We start from the raw sequence: 16485 nt of genomic DNA on the forward strand, positions 1-16485 counted from the left end.
AAATTAGGCACTACATGTAAACTTGACTGTGGACCAAAAATAAGGATATTCCTAAAGACATGGAAGAAGAACAATAAACTCAACAGATGAAGAAGGGAACTGAACCTGACTCTCCCATTTCACAGGTTACAGTAAAATGCTAGAACAGCATTTCTGAGTCATAGCACCCTATTTTGACAGAAGATTTAGACTGTTCTTTTCTCAAAAAAAGCATGAACACTGGCACACTCACCTCAAGACAGGTTTTCTGGCTCTCAAACCTACATACGCTCCAGTGCCAAATCAAATGCAGAAGGAAAGGAGTTATATTTTCAGATAAGCTGTTTTTCCAACAGCTTTTCTTCCAGTATGTTTCTCCTAAAATCTTCTTCTGAGTCATCTGACTTTCTAGAAAGAGGGAGTGAAATTTCATACTTGAAATTTGATCCTTCCTAAGAAGGGGCTACTGACAAAATATTCTGGTTCTCCTCTGTGCTCAAAACCACACTACTCCATAATTTCCTTTACATGAGATGTCTGGAACGAGACCTGAGAGTAACAGGAAACTGTTCTCTTGCCTCCTTCACACTGGAGTCAGGATTACTAACGCAGGACCCAGCATTCAGTACCCAGGCTCCTTCAAGCACTCTGTATAATTTAACTGTAAAATGGAGCCAATTATTACTTTTTAATGTAGCTTTAAACTATGTTTGACATTTCTCCTGGCTCACAGATGATCATAGAGTTGAAGCAGTAAAAGGAGGGTCAACTCTGATGGAGCCCACATCGCACTCATACTGAAGACTAAGTTATGTTTACCAAGTGGTCACTCTTAGACTTTTCAGAAGCAAATAAATTTGTCAAACTCTAAAATATAAATTACTCCACGGTTAATAAAAAGAAACAAAATTATTTTTTTAAAACTAAATCTAAAGTATAAATGGTTTCATGACTACTTTAAAAACTAATCTCCAGTTCATTGTCATTAATCATACAGCCATTACTAAACTTCTCCTTTCAAACTGCTTTTTTTATTTTTTTAAGATGAGTTGAAGACAAGAAAGTAATAAAAATAATACAGCACTTAATGTCACAAAAGTGAAGAATTTGCTTTCAAATCTTATAGGAGTCTAAGCCTCATCTGTTTCATTTTTTATCACAGTTAATCTCTCCTGATATTACACTATATTAAATCCATACTACAGCCATATATATCTTCAGTTTTTCTGTTATATGTGTGTTTATGTCAAAAACAAACAAAAAAACCACAAATCATAATTCCCTAAGATGTTTCATGTCATGAGGACATATGACTGGATTTCCTTTAATTCATAACCAAAATCTAACTACTCTTATATTTTCCAGTATAAGATCTGTCTGGCAGTACTTCAGATTTATAAACTCCAACAAAAACATTAATCAATTTATCCACTGTAACACTGTAATCATCTTACATTACTACTTTTTTTCTTTCTTCACATCCTTCCCCCAAAAGGATTAGTGTTGGTCACCTAAGAGGTTAATTTCCTGAAAGGTTAGAATGCCATTTTCAGGTGTTCCTACTATGAAATTACATTTGAGACAATACGGTGTAATAATCTATAAATCTGTAGCCAGATTTTTCAACACTAGCCTGCATTTCAGTGCAATCTGTAGGCAATAGAAACTGCGAGCTACAGAATACAACAAAACAATTAGCATTCTAGCTCAAAATGGATGCAAATTACTAGGAAAAAAACCCCACAAGAAAACCCTTAGAGAATTCCCCTTGGGAAGGAAAAAAATAAAAATATGTAACACAAGCTTCTCTGAGATTTTTAATATTTTGCATAAGTGCAAATAATAATTACCGATGTCTATGAAGTCATTAATAATACTGTGAAAGAAAAATATTATTTGAGGTTGAACAAATTTCTCTTTAAAAAAATAAAAACTGGTATTACCGACTCATTTCAAGGTTAACAGAATAATGAAAATTCATATGGGTCCCTGATGATCAAGGTAGGATTAACATATTTTTACTTTCTCTAATAGAACTGCTTTGGTACAAAATACATTGTTCTGCACTGTCATGATGTATGGCTCATATTTAGAAATCTGACAGTTTAGGAGTGCATTATGGCATCCCATTAAACTGAATACATTTTTGTGCTGCACAGGGAAAGATAAAGAGGCCACAATTCTTGTCTTCTTTTTAAAGAATAATTACTTTTCTCACTACCTTAGTGAAAATTTTAGTAAATGTGGTATTTACTGGACTGCTAAACTCTCTGTTTCAAAAACCATGGGGATGATATAACTCTTTTTATTTCATATAAATCCTAATTGCTTCACAGGAACATGAACTATATTAATTGATAGAGGTGTCAGCTAAAACCCTCATTTACAAGTGCAATAACAGTAATTTTGAAGACCTTTGGAATTTGCCCTGCAAGTGGACTGTGATGTTTCATCTTCTGAGCAATATTCACAAATAATGTAATTGTAAAATTCCAGGAACACTGGTGACGCGCTGTTATTTCAAAAAACAACACTGTCACTGACATAAGAAAAAAGGGAAAGAGAAGAGGCAAGAAGAGAGGCTTGAGAAGAGAAAGGAAAGAGGACTAGAAAAGTATGTGAAACTTAAGGTTAAAACATACTAGTGCAAGGTCTCCTTATTCCCATGGTGACAGGACAATGCTAAGTTGTCTATAACCCCCTGAAATGTAGACAAGGCATTAAAGTGCTTTATCTATCCTTAACAGATGTTTAGGGTTGTACCATTACAAACCCAGCTATATCACAGGTGTTATTAGTCCATTGTCCAAATGCATAAAATTTCCTTCACCTTAACAAGAATCTAGAGGATGCTTTAAAAAAAGTTTTTAAGTTGACTTTTTTCTTCAGCAGTATGGTTTTTACTTTCCCTTCAGTTTTTTACCCAAAGTCTTCAAAATGAAGTTGAATAAAGAAACAGTTTTCTGAAGATCTGTTTCCCCTAGTGAGAATCATGTAAGTTAGTCAATCATGAAGAAAAGCAAAATGGTTGTGCATGGCCAGAACAGGGGAATATACAACTGAGTGGGAGTCCTTTCATCACAGTAACAAAAAAGCTAGCACTCTCAAAGCTTCAGCTGAGCATTTGAGTTTCTCTCTTCCCTTTATGACTGAGTCAACAAAATACAATGTGGAGCAGGAAGGTGACAAAGTAATCACAGCATCACATTGCAAATGTGTGAGGCAGAATGGTGGCTTAGAGAAAATGTCAAAGGAGGAACCAGGAGGCCAAGGTTTGATGGTCCTGACTTTGCTCACCATCATCCGGAGCTGTGGGAAATTGTCCTCTGTGTTTGTATCTACAATGTACTCTGTGATTACCTTCTTTCAATGGTTTGAATTTTCTGACCATAAATTACTTTAATTATACTTAAAATAAAAAAAAATAATTTGGTCCCCAAAGTTTAGTATGCTCTGCTGTTCTTTACACCTACTTCTGTGTGATCTTATAGACCATCAGGTTAAAAATTGCCTGCCCTGCAGCCATTGGAACAGAAGTTAAAAAAACTTATGCTCATATGTCTGAACAACTCTCTTGAGCTTTAATGATGTTGCAATGTGGCAGAAAGGTGACACCAAAGCTTTAGAACACTTCCAATATAAAACAAACCTAAGATCTCTCCACACAAAAGATAAAGAGCAATGGTGCTGTCTCCATAAAATTATTTCTCTCCTTTGGAGCAGTGAGGTGAGAAAAAACATGAGCCATGAAAAAGCACTTTAATGTGACCAATCTTGTTATTTTAGAGTACTGGGTGAACAGCTTATTAACTGCAACAAAGTCCAGATCTTCCCAGGTGCAATTAGGGAACGGAGGAATGCATCAGTGTTACAGTTTAAAAATTGCTGTATTAAAGACCTGCTTTTATTCCATGGGAGACTTACCTAGAACACCGCAGAAAGATTCACAAGGGTCAGGTTGCCAAAAAAATGTCACAATTATTAGTGATTAAAAGCACAGTCCCAGCAAGAACAAACTATTTCAGAAAGGTCACAATCTCAAGATTTTTCTTTAATAAGCGTATGTATTATTAAAACATCCTTAAGGGCTTACTCTGCTACCTGTTCACCGTCTGAGAACTTGGAGGTTCCCGGGGAGATTTGTTTCTCTTTCATATGCAACACTGGCAGCTACCCAGTGCATGCAGCAGAGCTGCAGGAGTCCCAAGCTTTCTTAAGAAGTTGGTGATACACTGCACTAGTCTTATTTAAAATCTCTCTTTAAGATGTAGAAGGATTAAAATATAGAAGGATAATAAAGTCTGTTTGGAGAGGTTTAGAATTCTGGTCATGAAGGATTTGGCCGTTACCAAACAAAGAACACCAAGAGCTGTAGATTAACGCGAAAACGAGAGTTCAATTCCATTATACATTTTAACAAGAAGGACAAAACCCCAAAAAAACAAACCACAGGAAGACAGATAACTTTAACTTATCTTAGTACTTATATAGCCACTAGCAAAATAAGTATCTAAACGCCTCACAGTCACTAATGGATTTTTCTTCACAATGCTTCTTTGATGCAAAGAAGTCCTATTATCCTTATTCTTCTCATGAAGAACAGTGTCATGGAGAGATTAAGTCATTTATCCAAAGTAACACAAGATGCCTATGGGAATGCCTACGTAATTTATCATGGATCTCTTGAGCCCCAGTCCAGTGCCAGAACCAGTAGACCATTCTCTTCTTAACAGACAAGAGCTGCTGGTAGAGTACCTTAAATGACCTTTCAAAATGGCTATTTTTTACATGGTTTTTGCTCTATCACCATTCTTTCTGAAGAAAGCTGTTAATGCAACATACTTCGAGAGAGCTTAATTAAGCACCCTGTATCTTGTCTCAACACCAGCTGTGAAACTTGGGAACGCATATACTTTCAGACCAAATATTACATATTTCTTCAAAGTCAGCAGCAACGCTAAAGCTCAGCAGCTTGGCAGCTGGAAAAGATCCTTCATGCTCTGCAAATGACCATACTTTATTAAAGTCCTTTAAAGTCTTTTTCAAGGTTTTTTTATATTCCTGAGACTAAAAACAAGCTACTAGACTCTCAGTACATGTCTGAATATATGGCAGGAGCCATTTGGTAAGTACCAAAATATGTTCTTTCCTGGCACACTGCAAAGAAAACTCAAGAGCTCTGTTTATCATTTGGTAAAGCTGCTTAAAAACAAAAGACAGTCAATTGTTTTCTTTTTATATTACACGAAGGGTTTTGGTTTGAATGTAATTCAAACTACAGGAGCACCCATAAGACTGGCAGTCTAACACACTGGATCAGTATTTGCCCCTGAAGATTCAAATTAATTAAAAAATACTGTTTAAAGAAAAAAAAACTACTAAAGTTTTTTTATCTTTATCCAAAGAATAAGTACAATTCACATCAGCAATCTAAAACTCTCCAGCCACTATGTTCACCTGAAGGTATCATGACCAGGAGTGAAAAGTTTACTAGGTCATGCTCCTTTAATCTTACCTTCTCTTTTGAGTGACTGCCAAAAGCCTTGCTTATGATGAAGTTTATGAAAAAGAAAATGAACTGAGATCATAATTTAAATTCCACAGAGTTCACAAACAACTTTCATATGGTAACAATTTTTGGTCACTGCTTGGGTTGACTGAATTTGAATCGGTGACCTAAAGGTGAAAGATTCTGCATTCCAATATCAATCTCCATGCTGTTTATTGTTCCAATTTTCTGAAGTTCAAAGTGGTAGAAGCGAGAGTTACATGGTTAAACACAGTTGTCTCCACTTTTCATTCAGTTAAATATTTTCAGACTTTTCCCCTTAAAATCATTATAAGCATAAACCACAATTATACAAAATTTTCTTCTATATGGAGAACTTCTGACCAAAAAAAACACCCAAACTCCATTAAACAAGAAAACAATCTTTTGTCGGATAATCAAATTTTGATATTTAAGAAGTCCTGCAAAGAGTAAAGAATAAAACTGTGCTACAAATTCAGTTCTGCCTTTGTAAAACTGTCTGCTTATTTCAAGAGGATTTAGTTAAAAGCATCTAACAGTCTGCTTTGGTTAACTCTAACTTAAAAATTTTAACAAGAAAAATCCTATGATAATAAGGTTTCATAACTTCCTTCACAAATCTTCATATTTTCTTAATTGTGTTAAAAAAGTTTTTTTCTAATCAATCCAACAATTCTATTCTGTACTTAAAACATGAAATTTAACTAAGATACAACTTTATCAGCTTCAGTAATAAAGTGAGCAAATTCATTTCCAGGAAACGGACTTGTGAAAATTCACAAGGAGTTCTCAGCTGTATCTGAGGTAAGTCTTTTTCTGTCAAAACATTTTTAAAAAAATCTGTTAATTTTTTTATTTAGGGAATGGGAGAAAACTGACAGGAAACAGAGAAGAAAAAAAACACTCTCAGAAAAATTAGAAAGGAATTTACAAAATACAATGTGTCTACATTGTAGGCAACCAAATGAAATAGTAGCACTAAGCATTTATTTATTTTTGACCATTGAGGCAGTATTTTTTCAGCTTTCCAAATACCTTAGCTCTTCATTTTTAATGAGACAGGCATAAGAAAAAAAGAATAACCTCACTTACGATTTTATTGCCATACTATTTAATCTGCTGGTTAAACCATACATTTTTAAATCTTTTACATGCACAGTAATTCAGTACAAAAAGGGTGGCACAAAGTTGCTTTCCATTTACCTACCACTGAACAGTCAGTATTATTCTAATATCACAATCTAGAGAGTTAGCACACATGTACTATCTTTTACATGCAGAGTAATGAAATAAAAAACTGAATACAATTGCAAATCCCTAATCTGATATTGGGAGGGGGACTTTATCCTATGAATGCATCAGCTCTACGAAGTAACTCTTCGGCATAGAGAGCTCATACTGTGAAAGCTATACATTATTCAGAAGCAAAAAAAGATTATTTTCAGTACCTAGTTTCACAATCTGTTAACTATTTCTTCAGAGACTGATTGACTTTTATGATCTGTGCTACATTAATTATTTTTTTATCAGACATCATTTTCTACCATTGCCCTTTCCTGTTTTACATTATGCAAATCTCAACTATGCCAACCAAAGCAACTAGACCACAACATCCCTATGGACCCATTAAGCTAAGGAAAAAAAAAAAAAGACAGGAAAAAAAAAAAAGACCCAAAAATTGTTTCATGGCCTATTTGGTTTAACAACAGACCCAATGCCCATTCAAGCACATATAATTCAGAAGGCCTGCCTGCCAGCAATAAAGACTGAAATTGGATACTTTCTGAGATTAATTACCTAGATAGGGCATGATAATGCTAGTCAAATGGGAAGGTAATTAAAGTGCACCTTCCATGAAAATTATTCATTGCTGATGGATCGGGTGACAGATAAATCAAAAGGCACTTAAAAAAGCTACAGGTTAACTTGCGGAAGGCTGTTCCTCCTTGGAAGTTCCTGTAACCATGGCTGCTTGCTCCTATCATAAGACAAAAGGCGGGAGGGTTGCGTGGCCTCCGAGAAAGAAGAACCCGGGGAAAAGTTATCAGCATTGTGCCTGCAGACAAAGGGTCAGCTAGAGTGGAACCAGTCGGCTGGCAGCCTTCAGATTACTAGATCTCTCTGCTTGTATGCCATAAAGGGGTATTGCAACCATAAAAGGCGGCAAGTGATGAATTAATAAGTTGACTAGTCCCCCGGGTGCAATCCTTATACACGGAGGACATGCTGCGGTAATCAAACAGGGTTATAAATTGTGTACATTGAATGCCACAAAATGCATCTCACTTCATCACCGTTAAGTCAAGACTTCCTGAATTTGTCATTAACTCTTTGGCTTCAATATATTTATTTAAACAGTAGAAGTAAGAGAAAGGGCTTACAATAACAAAAGGGCAACTGATACTACCCAGTGGGATATACAGTCTAATGGAGATCATTGACTCTTACTTTCTAAAGCTACAGGGGTCAAACTGCACTCCTTTTACACCAAAGCTCCCCTTGAGATCTACTGATTAAGTTCAAAACATTCAACAATATGCATTTTTGAACGCAGGAAAAAAACCCAAAAAACAGAAGATCAAGTCAGTTTTTATAGCTAGCTTATGCAAATTCCTATTTATTCCATACTTGAAGAAAACTGAGCTATTAACATGGGTAGGCATTTCCCAGATCTCAGATTTTTGCAGAAAATTTCAAAACAACCTCATATTGGATGAAACATCTGATTATTAAAATGTATGAAAATGGACAATTGAATAATTATCACTTTCAATTTTTTTTTTTAATGTGTGCTAACTCTCTAGATTGTGATATTAGAATAATACTGACTGTTCAGTGGTAGGTAAATGGAAAGCAACTTTGTGCCACCCTTTTTGTACTGAATAGTAATTTTCAGTGGCTTAGATACCTATTAGGGTTAAAGGAAAACTTACCACTGATTTTGAATCGGAGCATAAATAGACAGTAAGATACTTTTAAAAAAATTATTTACTTAATTTCTTCTACCAAAAATATACTTGAGGTTTTCCCACATTTTGAAACAATAGTTCTGCATGCTTTATCAACAGTTTCAAATCTGTTTTACTCATCCTCTGAATATTATTCCCTTTCCTCAGCTTCATAGTGAGTACTGGAAAGGAAAATTTAAGTGAGAACTGATATATGATGGAATTTTAAAAGATATGAATTACAAACTGAAGCCCCTTTCTGTGGGCCCAATGGAAAGCATAACCCTTTTACAAAACAGAATTTATGACACCAGCCATGACTGTTTCCAGGAGTGTTCTACATTTACAGAAGTTTATACGATCATGTGACAAACATGGTACCAGTTTACCGACTTCACTGCAGTTCGCAGCTGTGGTATTTCCCCCAGAAAATGAGCTGTGCTGATTTTATGAATAGGTTTATCACTTTGAGATTAACTCATCACAATATTTTGCAAGAAGTCAAATTTTATAGACCACCTGATCTATCAATATACCTTAGTAGACTTAGTAAACTTAATCTAGTAAAGTAAATGGTGCTGGGGTGAGAATGAACACATGGTTGTCCATACCATTAATTTGTTAGCATGCTTAGCTAGTTGGGCATAGTTCTGGCAATCTCAACATGGGAACACTGTGTTGGGAGATAAAGAAGTTTAACTTTGCAAGCATGAGCCCTGACATGCCAGGAACATAGTATGAACCTTGATCCCTTTTGTACAGGCATAGCTTTGGTAAACAGCAAACATACATTAGCTTCTTTAAGAGTCCCACTGCCTGTCTGCTAGTATCCCAGTGGAGTTTGAAATATTGATTTAGACCGACAGATTGCTAAATAGGACAGGACATGTCTGCCTGAGAGATCACTACCAACCTTTACTTCTGTGGTAGTCAGCATAGGTGTGAAAGGTAGTCTCCTTATCATACAGAAATTACCCTCCCAAGCACTTAAATTGTGATAGTATTCTGAGATCCTGGGGTATCCGCTAGGGCAAGCATCAAGAAACGGCTCCCTCGAGTCTAGTGAAGGAGTTCACTTTCTCTATTTATTGCTCAGTGAAGGTTATCTGCTTGTAATTGTTCTGTGCCGGTGCATGGTTGAGTAAATTCATTGTTTACACAGAAGTATATAACACTGATGAGTGGCCATCACTGCTTTATTGTAGGCAAGATAAACTGCAAAGCACCTGCAGCTCTCCTAATGGGGACTCTTAACTATCATTACAGTAAAAAGAAAGCATAGAATAAGTATTCTATATTTTTAAAACATTTTTAACATAAACGCTATGACGTGCAATCAAGTGAAATATCCCTATTTTTAGGACATGACTGTATATGAATATCCTCACTAAGCACCTTGGTTAATTCAGTCCTTGGTAGAAAGCTTCAAAGAGTCTTAATGACATGAATTACTAATAGGATAAACAAATTATTTTTAAGAGTTTCAAAATCCCACAGACAATAAATTACTTTTAAATTTGCTTGCTTGCTTAGTATTTTCTTGAAAATAAGTAAAAGCATGTAAATATTTAATGTTAACATTGTGGCAGAAATGAACATTTGCATATGTGGGGGTGGGAGAAAGAGGGCATTCAAGTCATCAGCTTTTGGCAGTTAATTTAGGTGGCTAAGTAGGAAGGTAATCTAACGCTTCCTCTGTAATTAAGGACAAGTCAATGTACAATTCCTAAATTTGGCTCCTGTTCCAAATCACTCCCTAAAGAAACCTATCAATCTCCACCAACTACAACAGTGTAAATATCCACCAGTGATTCAAATGCTAATGTTTAATGCCAACATCAAAGAGCAGAACGTTTAGCCCTAAAATACTTCATGTTATTAACTCCATACAATATAAAGAGCAATGACACTTTTCCCGCTTCATTATCAGTTAAGCTGCAATATAAAAAATTAGAACTAAGGGTGAAATTTTGATCTCAGCTACACAAGGGAATATTTGGAGTAATTCCACAGGAGATCCACAGAGACACATCATTAGAGTATTGGCTCTGAAATATTAGCATCCAATTCCTCATTTCACAGACATGATTAGAGGTTCTATGAACTTAAATAGACTCTTCAGCGAAGTAAATGACATTTCTCCGCATAAACATCAGGGTTTACTGGCTCTGAATCTGGTCTGCTGACTCAGCCACTACTGCCTGATAGGAGCTTGGGTGCTATGAAAAAAAATTAGCTCTTCATGATGCATTAAGAAATAGGATTCTCAAAAATAAAAAAGAAATGCTTAGGTGACAGACAGACAGAAAAGGTTAAAAGGAGAGATGGCAAACAGATCCATCAGCAGATATGAGATGGCAGATACAGAAACTGAAGGGTCTGCTGCTGCAAAAACATATACACGAGAGATAACCCCAGATTCAATGGATAATTGTGCACAACAAGCCGTTGAAATGCAGGTAAGAGTTTAGGAGGGGTCATACTTTAAAAGAAAAGCTAAGAATCACAGTGACAGCACCTCATCCCTACCGTTAAACCCACTTATGAGGAAGTGGGATCTGTCTTAAAAATTTGGAAAAATACACTAACAGACTAGAAGAAAGAGTGGCTAAAAGGAGACTGAGCTACATGTATGCATGTGCGTACATGAACTCATCCGTGTGTATGCCTGTGTGTGCCTGTCTCTCTCTCTCTTTTTCTTTCTCTATGCCTGTGTAAGTCAGAAACCAGATGGAAGTAAGATATGAGACATCCCATTCTGCATTTCTAAGATTTCTTGAGCTAACATTAGAAAAATGCCAGCAGTTCTGTGAATATTTTTCCTTAAGGTTTTCTGTGTTTCTGCATATGTGGATTCTCTTGTGTCTGGTACATGATTTAGCTCATTCAGTAAGAACAGGTTTAAGCCCCTTGACTTCAGGTAAGAGTTTAAGATTTCTACCTCTCTGGCAAACATAGTTAAAACTGGTCAAAATCTGCTGGCAGAATAAAAGACGCTGAAGTAAAATCTTCCAAAGAGATGTACTTTAGCACACTCAAATAGCTTTGTATGTTTAGAAACTTTAGCTAAAAGTTACCTTTTCATAATTAGTATTAATATTAAAGTGGCCTGAGTCACATGATTTATGACACTTGCTGTGAAAATTTAAATGAAAAGCATCAAGTCAGGGAGTTTAAACTACAGCCAGCATTAAAGTCTGATTTATTTTGTGGGCTGCCAACATAAACAAGCTACCTTACGGAAACATAAGGAGCAGCTTGTTATAAGTTCAAATTTAGAACATTTATATTGGTTCCACAATAAGAAGATTTCTGTGTCATTACCATGAGCATAATTTAGTTGTATTATGTTCACATGTAGACACCATTATGTAACACTTAGCTCAGACAAATGGCTCTGTTCTTGATCTTCCTTATTCTACTGTAGTTAATGACCAAATATTGTTAAAAATTGGGACACTAATTATCTGATGTCGACATGTTATGGACAATTAAGAATTGCTCACTCTAAAGCCATGCTAATTGTTTTTCACAGGTCTCCTTCTCTCGTCCTTGCGCCCTCAATAAAGCAAGCACCTACAGGTTTATACGTACATCTCTGTCACGTACTTTGTCACAGAACATACATCATCCTTTCTAGCTCATCCCCGATTAATTTTGCTGGCTTGCAGCAATTATCTCTTCCTTTGTGACTGACCTCCTGCTAAATGGAGTGCATGATCACTGGACAATTTTTTCCTGCATATTTTACCACTTAATTGATCCTTGTTGGCTGCCCATAATAGAATACACTAAATTTAAGTCATAAAATGGTTGAAGTTGAGAGCAAGTGGCAACCATGTTTTAGCAATTGTAGTTGACAGCTGTAAAAATCAGATCTTGATAATGTTCTCTCATTTACCCTATTACTTGGATCAGTTGGTTAAAGCTGTTAATGATCCTCTTGGATCAATGTCGTTTGCTTGTAGCTATAATTTACTGCATTGGTGGATTAGTACAGATGTTTTCATAGATAGCTCTGCATCATTCCACCAGATTGCTGTCTGCATCAAATTTGCTTCCATTCATCACTAACAAAGCAACATTAACTACTGAACTTGGGATAACACTTTTATTGTTGTCAATTTGCAGCCTTCAACCATGGTTTCCTCAGTAAATTGCCCTATGAGTTTTCTCTAGAAATAGAACCAATTATATATTTTGACTACTACAGAGAAAGACTACAGAAATGCTTAACTGTAAAACAATCCATGTGCCAAAGAACAGTAGATATAACTGCTCAATTACGAATATGCCCTATGAAGTCAGAGCTGTTTCTATCATACACAAAGCAGTAAAAACTACATAGGGCAGCAACATGTCAGTGCTGGCAAAAATTGTCCAGACTATTAATTACCCAGATTGTTTCAGCACCTGAAAAATCTGCTGCCACCCATGGAGTTGTCATAGTGGATAAGTCAGCAACGGCTACAGCTATTAGGGAAGATGTCTCCCTTTCTTATTATCCCACTAGCACCAGAAAGATCAAGCTCAGCTCTTCAAAGACATGGGCTATCTTCACCCTTTCCTGCTAGAGGTGAACCATTTACTCTTGGGCTATTAATACTCCCTAAACTGCCAGAAGGCCACGAGCCAGAAGAGGAAGATTTGTATTTTTCAACTGAGGACTTGTTTAATCAAACCTCTGTTTTTCCTTCTTAAAAAGCAGACTTGCTGGCACATGCAACAAATATTATAAAAGTAATTGAATAAAATCTGTTCCAAAAGAGCAGCAGCATAATCACTGAGCATTTTTAAGGAAAATACCTATAAAAAATAATAAGAAAATGCTGGACAAATCTACATGGCATCTTTTTCTAGACAATTAAATATGAGAGTGAACTACATCTGTAAATGGTGGACTTGAACCTTGCTTTAAGAAAGCTCTACGTTCAAGACATTTTTTATGTGGTCCTGTAGTGCATTTTTGGCATACTAACTCACTAGCTGAGATAGACTCACCAAAAGTCTTCCAGCTATTCAACAGGCACTAGTGTGAGCAACCTCTCCCACCTAGAAGTTGCACATTTCGCTATTCTACTTAATGAAGAAACTTCTTTACTTTTCCCTCTATATGCTACCTGCTCTCTTCCAAGGATTTCCACAGGAGTCATTACTGTAGGTTGGCTCCATGTCAAGCTGTCATCAAGAGCTTCACTATATAGAGATGTTCCAGTCTAAGAATTTTTTTAATTTACTACATACACCCTCAATTAGGATTTCACTTTTGGTAGCACTTATACACTTGCAATAGCGCCTTTCAGCAATGATGCTCATTTCTCATTGAAAAAGCATCTGAGCACTTAAAAGGTTTTGTTTGTTCTAATCACAATATGAATTCTTCAAAAGGTCTGAAACAAACAACATTGAGTTCAGAATTCCTACTGATGATGTTCAGCACTTATTTAGATCTTGCATCCAGTTATCATATTACAGTTCCCACTAAGCACAAAAAGGAAGATCTGGAGATATAGTTCTGCTGCCAAAATCAAAGGTCTACGGAATTGTTCTTTCTTTCCACACACATTAATTAGCTACTCTAGACTGTGTATCACCAAGTATAAATGTATCAAGTCATTTCTTGTGTTTGTACTGCAGCTATCTTGAAAGTCTTTGACATTGCTTGGGTCTTCACAGAACTATGCAATAAAGTTCCCCAAAAGTATTAATAAAGCTCAAAGAGCTATTACTTAGTTTCTACTCTGTTGAAAAAGACTTGTGGTCATGAGAAATAATCTAACTATGGATGAAGTGAAAGAAGAAACCAGGCAAATCTACAAGCGTCTAAAAACCTACCCTGCAAGTGTCACAATTAGAGCTCTTTAATTTTACAGACCTTTCTGGGATTGGTCATAGTGTAATATTAACAGACATACTGCTTTTCAAGATCAGGATTAGTTTTTCATCACTGCTTTTATGAACACAATTGATTTAACTCATAAATATTAAGGAGATATCTGGCGCATGTTTTTTAAAAGAAAAAGGGGTTTCTAATCCTTTGTGTGACATTAATAAACCAATTCCTTCTTTATGTGGCTAAATTGTACTTTATATCACTCATTTTCTTCCTCAAGTACATAGTTTTTCATTGTGTAGCTGGTGAAATTATGCTTGAGTACTGTACATTTGATCATGGTGACACAACCTGCTATTTCCATAGCTCAGTGCACAGGAAAGTCAATAGCCCTGAGGCTGTCATGCTTCTCTGAGCAGGTTGTTACCAAACATTTAACATACATAGCTTAATTGGACCATTTCTAATTCAGAGCTTTGGTTCTGTGAAGCTGAAGCTTTATCTTGGCGTGTAGTTACCCTATAGAGTAGCTTCCCACTCTTCTTATCTCTAAATATTGTAAAATTCACACAGTTGTTACTAGAAAAAAAGTTTCTTAGCAAAAATTATTATATCTATTTCTAAAAAGCTTTTATGGTAGAGCTGGATAGGCAAGAGTTCAGATATCCATTTGAGGGGGAAAAAAAGTATTTTTGGTATACTTTAAAAAAATTTCAAATTACGTTCAGCCACAAGCTGATGTGCAAAAACCTGATACAGTCAGACTCAAAATGTGATATAAAGTTAAAGTTTCCTTTCAAGATGACAGAGCACCCATCGCTTTTGTTCCTGCATGTTCTGATAGAGCACAAGGTTCAAATCCTGCTCCTATTGAAGTCAATGACAAAACTTCCATTGACTTCAGCGGTGCAGGATCAGACCCTAAGCAATACATCTAACATCTGCTTTCTTTCTTTCTTTCTCTCTCATCTTTCAGTGAAAAACATTGGAACAAACAGAACTAAATATTAGAAAAAAAGGGAATTAATATCAATTAGCTATTCTGTGGTAAGTTTTCATATAAAACATGTTGCTAGTAATTTCAATTTCTTTGTGTATATGTATATAAAATGTTATCAGAATTGTTAAAAATATATATATGACATACCATATTATATCCTATATAGATGTTTCCTTCTTTGTGAAAATCCTAAAGAAAAATCTAACATCTAATAATCTTACAAATATGCTGCAGCCTAGCAATTCTGCAGTATCTCTATAACCTTGTGGATTTCACAACATTAAATATGACCTGATACAATCAGTGAATGAACAAACTGTTTTCCTTGATCTGATGGTATTTGCTATACAGAGACTGGAATTCTTATCAAGTTTTTATCCATCAGTTTAATTCAGGCATAAATTCAGTTATCGCCTCCTGTAAAAATATCTGTGATATTAGTTCAGGGTAATGTGATTGCAGATCAATAGGCAGTCTTAACTGCACAGAAAAAAAAAATGCAATCCATTTTTTTAATGTACTGAGGAGACATCTAAAAAAGTAGAAGAATAATAACTATCATATGTAACTAATTTCTACTCCAATTTTTCCCTTTTTAGTTGGTCGCCATGGAGTTCAGAACACTTACAGAGCTATCTTGTCTGCCAACTGGTTTAGGAAAAAGTTTTAAAATATTAAAATATATTAAAGTATATCTTAAATATCATTAGGAATAAACACAGGCATCCATATAGCTCCCATTAAACAAAATAAGCAAGAAGGTAACCCAAAATACAGTCATCATCATATACATATTTGTAAAAACCACAGTTTAATGAAAGTGTTTAGTGAATACTAGTTTTAAAACGTGACTTTTCATAAAATAATTCCCCCAGCTCAACAGGTGGAATGCATTTGGTAAAAGAAAAACATTATTTTTATAATCTAAGTTCTTTTTACATGAAGCATCACTTATATATATATTAGAGAGAGAGAGAGATGATGTAGCCATATTAGTGTGGGAAAACAGATCTACATTTGGAGGTTAGAAGATGAATCATAGATCAAAAAGTAAAGTCACTAGCAGGAAATATCAAATGAAACCTATAGCTAAAGGAAGTCCATTGAAATGGGAAAACATAGAAGAAATGTTAAGCTGACCATTGAAATTATTTGCAATAAGCTGTCATGTCACCTCACTAGAGGTGAACATTAG

At 35.5% G+C, this 16485-nt stretch overlaps 1 protein-coding gene across 8 annotated transcripts in view; it reads right to left on the reverse strand.

The window, feature by feature from the left end:
* The window catches only part of EPHA7 (EPH receptor A7), a 171361-nt gene that overhangs the window by 93472 nt on the left and 61404 nt on the right, over window positions 1-16485 (reverse strand). The gene's annotated exons all lie outside the window — the stretch shown is intronic.

Source organism: Manacus candei, unplaced genomic scaffold (assembly GCF_025592945.1).
Source record: "Manacus candei isolate 608988 ecotype Guabito, Panama unplaced genomic scaffold, ASM2559294v1 h1tg000011l, whole genome shotgun sequence".
NCBI classification, from domain to species: domain Eukaryota; kingdom Metazoa; phylum Chordata; class Aves; order Passeriformes; family Pipridae; genus Manacus; species Manacus candei.